Source organism: Adelges cooleyi, unplaced genomic scaffold (assembly GCF_023614345.1).
Source record: "Adelges cooleyi isolate 19-005CV unplaced genomic scaffold, UGA_ACOO_1.1 ACOO_flye_CR_arks_rails_tigmint_CR_PRNA_250, whole genome shotgun sequence".
In the NCBI taxonomy this organism is placed as follows: domain Eukaryota; kingdom Metazoa; phylum Arthropoda; class Insecta; order Hemiptera; family Adelgidae; genus Adelges; species Adelges cooleyi.
In genome coordinates, this window is record NW_026095916.1 from 120348 (window position 1) to 126983 (window position 6636).

The following is a 6636-nucleotide window of genomic DNA, read 5'->3' on the forward strand; positions in this document are numbered from 1 at the left end:
TGCCATTAAATGTACAAGTATTAAGAACTTGTTTTTTTAATACACGAATTGTAAAATTAACAGTTAGTGCTACAAGTTGTAAGTGAGTACAGTAGAAAACAATTTCAGACTGTAAAAAAGAAACTTTATTAAAATAATAGTTATAATGTATTTGGAGACTTTAACAATATTTTTCACTTATAAACAGACAGTTCGTAGTCATTAATATACGTAATTGACAAAATAAGGACATTTTTGAAATGCTTACAATATTTCTTAAGTGCAATGTGAAGTCCCAAAAATTTTAATTCTATGGCTAAAAACTAATATCTTTTGAAAAAACAGTTTCACCCGATTTCAGACAATTATGCATGAATTATTATTTTTAGTTATTGGAAAAAAATGAGGGAGGGGGTCGCGCAAAAAAAATTGCATTATCGCATATAAGCATTTTATGAAATTACACTTGTGCATATAAGTATCAAGTATATTCATCATAAAATATATATTTATAATTTTATAGAATAAATCAGTAAAGCTAAATCAGATCTTTTGGTATCGCTTTTATAAAATGTGTACTAGAAGCATAATATTTTTTTTTAAATTGATAGAATCTTTTTTAGAGAAGCTTCTCATTTTTTTTTAGTTTCATATGAAAACATGTTATTATTTGAACAATACACGTGTAAAAAAACTGAAAAATTACAATTATTTTGAAAGTGAATTAATGCAGGGCTCAACCGATAAAATAATAAATACATTTTCCTACAATATACCTATAGTTATAAGGAATTGGTGTAAAATAATATTTTATAAAATAAAACACAATTTTTTTCATACAATTTATGGGTTGGAAATTAATCTTAGAAGATAAGTCTAACGATTACGGCACTCAAAAAAGAAAAAGTAACACATATGTTATTTCAAAACATATTATATACTTATTTATATGCTGGCAAATACTCTAAATATAGGTACATATGTATTAAAAACGGCTTGTTTATATCGTAACTGTTATTATTGATGTTAATATTACATTTGTATCTCCGCACCATTTCAGTGTAAAACAACATATTTCTCCGAACCGTTTTTTCTAATTTTTCCTGTTTCGAAGGATTTCTAACAACTAATACAATATGTATAAATTGTATTATACGGTTTTTGTGTTGATGATCGTTGTGTTGATTGGAACAATGAGCCAATCAGGACTACATCAAGTCATTTGGAATTTGACGATGGACAGCCGCCATTTGCACTGCAGTATAGATATAATTTCCTACCCGGGTATTGACATGGTGTTGCCTGAAGTCGAAAACCTTGACGGAACTTCACTTATTGAATTTGGAAATCCAAATTTGTCGATCCTGCAGGTCGACACACAGGTAATAAACTTCTCATAGAAATTTAAATATTTTGCACTTAAAAGTTTTTCCGAAATCTATTAAAATATAAAATACCTCTCTCAAAAAGTTATATAAGGAAGAACAAGTCAATTGGAATTTGACGATGGACAGCCGCCATTTGCACTGCAGTGTACATATGATTTCCTACCCGGGTTTTGGCATGGTGTTGCCCGAAGTCAAAAACCTTGACAGAACTTCACTTATTGAATTTGGAAAACCAAATTTGCCGATCCTGCAGGTCGACACACAGGTAATAAACTTCTCATAGAAATTTAAATATTTTGCGCTTAAAAGTTTCTCCGAAATCTATTAAAATATAAAATACTTCTCTCAAAAAGTTATATAAGGAAGAACAAGTCAGTTGGAATTTGACGATGGACAGCCGCCATTTACACTGCAGTGTAGATATGATTTCCTACCCGGGTTTTGACATGGTGTTGCCCGAAGTCAAAAACCTTGACAGAACTTCACTTATTGAATTTGGAAAACCAAATTTGCCGATCCTGCAGGTCGACACACAGGTAATAAACTTCTCATAGAAATTTACATATTATTTTGTTTTTAACAGTTACATACCTACCCCACCGACCAGAACTTGTAATTTTAAAATTAATTGTTGAATTTAACTCTATCGCTGTATTCTTCGAATGTATTTAACAGGTTGTTGGAACGACCTTTCTGACTGGCATCCGAGAAATGGGCAAAGGCCTATTCGCAAAGGTGTGTTACGGTGTTGTGGTCAGTGCAGTAGCTATTGTGCTGATTTTTGCTAGTATTGTCATACTGGTACTCTTACTCACGGCTATTGCACCGTGGCTACTTGTATTGACTTCTTATGCACTGTTGCTGAAACTTCTGACTATCATGGTATTTCTGCCGATGTTTCTAGTATGGATAATCGTCAGTGTCATTGTAATTTATATTGTTATTCATTTGAAACGTTCACATATCATATAATGTTATCATACATTAACAATTTTCACATAACTTATATTATTATTGTATAAACTAATTGTATATGCTCCAAGCAGCTGTACGCCACAGCCATGGTGCGTAACCCGTCTTATACCAACTTGGAACACATACTACATAATATTGTAAAATAATATGAATTTGTACTTTACAAGTTTACTGGTTTGTTTTTTTATGCAAATATATTTTGTAGAAATATCGCATGTTATCGGATCGTTTTTATTAATACCGTTATACAACAGAACATATGTAGTGAAGCTATTTTTAGATACCGTCGACAATTACTTTTAGCTTTAACTCAATACTTTTACTGACATTTGAAAAAAACGCTTTTACATTTGTCCCGCTTAACTCTACCTGTACCACGTGGTGGCGGTTAGGTTAGTATTAATACCGTACATTAAAAAACATCTTGCCCTGTTTAAATTAAAGATTTGAATAGAAAACAACTCTATGCAAACGAAACTCGATTTGTTACAACAACTTTTTAAATCGTTGTTTACCCAAAGTACTTGCTTTTGCAGTGTGGGTCACAATATTCTTTCAGCTGTGCGGTAGTACGCGACGGCCCATGGTCTTAAGATTGTCTTAAGATACGTCATAGTAATATTATTATAAGGAAATATTGTTTAGAGGATTTTACGCTATCATCGCCGACACGACGACGTCGTGGTATTTTTTTATGTGCTGATCGATTTTTTAAAAACAAATCGTTGTATACGTTAACTCGTCACCGGTCTTATGCAAGTACTTATATACTTGGAAATATATACACACAAGGTTAGGTTAGGTTAGGTTTACATACAAGTCTGCGCGGGGAGGCCGTTAAGTCACGGAAAATATTGTCACGGACCGTACAAATACGGAAAAAAAAGTATTGTCACGGACCGTATGAATTCGGAAAAAATAATGCTACGGACAGTAATGTGGCAGACCGTATTTTTACGGAATCCATAAACACTCGGACCGTATTGTTACAGACCGTACTAACGCGGAAAAAACAAAACCGTAAAACCACGGGCCGTACTTCTACGGAATCTTAAATGACACAGACCGTATTAGCACGGACCGTACGAATTCGGAATCTACGAGGTGTAGCACATTGGCGCTTCTTCAATTTCTTTAAAGAAGCACTCAACACAAAAAAAACAATTGTTTTTAATTATTATTAAATGTTAAATTACTGTAGTCAGAACTATTAAAAACGATTTGTTCGAAATCCGATGCAAAAAAAAAAAATTATTTAAGGAGATATTAGGATATTTAGAATAGCCTCGTGACGTCATTGGACCGAGCTCGCCATAATTGCCTATCTTACACGTGTAAAGTAGCTCGCTGTACACAATTATTCGCTAACCTATACATTTTATTATTGATATTTCATTTACACATAAAGCTCATACTGATTATTGCTCATTATTTTCATATTGAGCTCGGGCCAATGACACCACGCGAGTTAAACGTTCTTTTAAATTTAAAAAACTTATTTTTGGGTTTTTGTGTTATATTTGATTTGCAATATTTTCTATTTTTTTTATGTATGGAACTAAATTAGACACTTATTAATATTGACTAATTTTTCTTTTATATGGTGTGATTTTAGACATTGGGCATTATTAAAACATAAAACATAAAAAATAATATATTATTATTATTATTAAAATATTATCATTTTTATTGAAACTAATTTTTCATTTAATAAATGATTAATATTATAATATCTGAAGCACTGAATAAAAATAGCAAAAATAAGAACAATAAATTTTTTAATTTATATTGAAATTCAACATCAACATTTAATTTATTATTTTATTATTTATAGAAGTATAATATAAGTATTCGCTCCACTCTAAAAAAGTTAACACTATAGATTTTGCTATATTTTTTAAAATTAATACTACATAATGAATAATAAAATTATTTTAAAATTTTTAATTATGATCATTTAGTAGGATGAACTGTTGGTTAGCCATCTAAAAAAAATCAATTTATGGATTTAAATATATGGATCAAAAAAATATGAATGTATTATGAACTTATCTATTTAATATAAAATATGTCACGACACCATGGCCGGCGTAGCCCGGCACCCCCCTCAGAACCGCTGTGTACTGACATATAACATACTACAAACAAATTTTGTTTCACAAAGGTAAACCATAACAGACATCTAGCCGACTGACCTCTAGACATTCTTGTTACGCTGTTATCTGATGAGAGATAAGGGATAAGAGATAACGGACAAGTATTATTACGTCAGACAATAAATACTTAATAAAAAAATTATCGGTAATTGCAACTGACACATGGGTGACACAACATTGGATATTTAAAGATTGTTTTACACAATCTTTAAACATTAAAACACAAAATGTTAACAAATGGCTAACCAAACACCTTCACTCAATGGCACCTCATTATGAAGCGGAAGAACTATCAATAATTTTAAATGCTTTAACATTTACAACCATATATGGAATACAGAAAAAAGATATTTTACATGAGTTTATCACATATTAACATAATTAACCTTGAAGATATTGTTTGTCCTCGCATAGATCAATTACACTCTGATGATGGATACCCAACGTGTTTATTTCACATGAATTTAAGCCCTAAACAACACTGTACTTTTTATAAAATGTTTACATTACGCAATTGGTTTTAAACAATGCATTACCTTGTATATTATTATCAATGTATTTTAGTTAAATAAAAAACATTTTTTTTTTGTTTAGCAATTAGTACTGTATTTATTAACATTACGGTTATTGTATATTATTATACAACATATTATCAAGAATAATATGATTTTAACCAGATGGTTTTACATAATATTTTTTTTTACATTAGATATTATAACAATTTTTATAAAAAAAAATTTTATAATGTTAACTTTGAAGTTATTACAATGCAATGGGGTGGAGTTTGTATTTAAATGGCTTTTATTCATCTATTTACACCACATCACATCAGAAGTAGGAGGGTTCGCCTGCGCAAAACTGAAGGTGTGGTGCAATAGGTACGACAATACAAAAATGCTTAAAGGGACAAAAAAAAGAATACATGTATATTGTAGTATGATATTGGCAGTAATGCCCTTCAAACGGCAGTGTTGGGCGTAACCGATTAATTTATTATTGAATTACGTAATCGATTACAACATTGTAATCATGATTAAATTAATCATTAATCATTTTATCATTTTGTAAAAGTAATCAGTAATCATGATTATATTTTCAATTGTAATCATGAAAACATTACAAAAAAAATTGTTTAACCGCCCCAGGCTTATTACAAAATAATAATAATTGTCTAGATGATATTGCAAAGGTCAAATCGTCTTAGACATCCCATATATTTTTTTTTATATATGTATTATGTAATACATAAAACCTATGGCGGTTAAAAAAATATAATCATTAATCATTTCATGATCACATTTGAAAGATTAATGTAATCATGATTACATTTATATGATTGTATTAATCTAACACTATGATTACTGATTACTATTATTTATCGTAATAATTAAACAGATTACATTTGCCCAACACTGTCAAACGGTAGTCGGTAGCCGAAATGTCGCCGGCTTTTCCCACTGGCCCGGCCAGTGACATGCGAGTAAGGTTCATGAGCAACTTGTGGAATGGAGCGAGGTTGATAGGAGATCGCCATAAGAGTGTCTGCGCCACCTCTCAATGCGCCAACAAGAGGCGGCCGGAGGAGAGTGACGACGGATGTGCTAAAGGGTCAAGTACCCAGGACATAAGGAGTGGTGGTTGGACCGATAAAACCGGAGAACTGGAGATTAAAAGCATTTGGCGGACTAGAGGTAGAGTGGTAGGAGGTATCGAAGTCGGAGAAGATGCGGCTAGAGTGGGAACCCCGGCGACCAAAATAAGGGCCTAGTCGGCTTTGATGTGCCGGTATCAAAGCCAGGCTAAAAAGTACATGCACCATTTTATACCCTGTTCGCTAAGAGAGCATGCTGGGTTTGCGCATGTAGACTGAAGACTAAGCCTGGCAGACAGGGCGGACTTCGGGGGAAACGTTAGTCACACTTGGTGCCACGGGGGGGGGGGGGGTGCGCAGAACGGCCAATTTTCGTTGGGTTGCGGCATGTGACTAACGTTCCCCCGTAAGTCCGCTCTGTCTGCCTGCCTTAGTCTTGCTACTTAGTCTTCAGTCTACACGTGCAAACCCGGCATCAGTGTTGGGCGTAATCGTAATCACACCTTAAAATTTTCATGATTATAAACGTAATGGTAGTTATGATTAC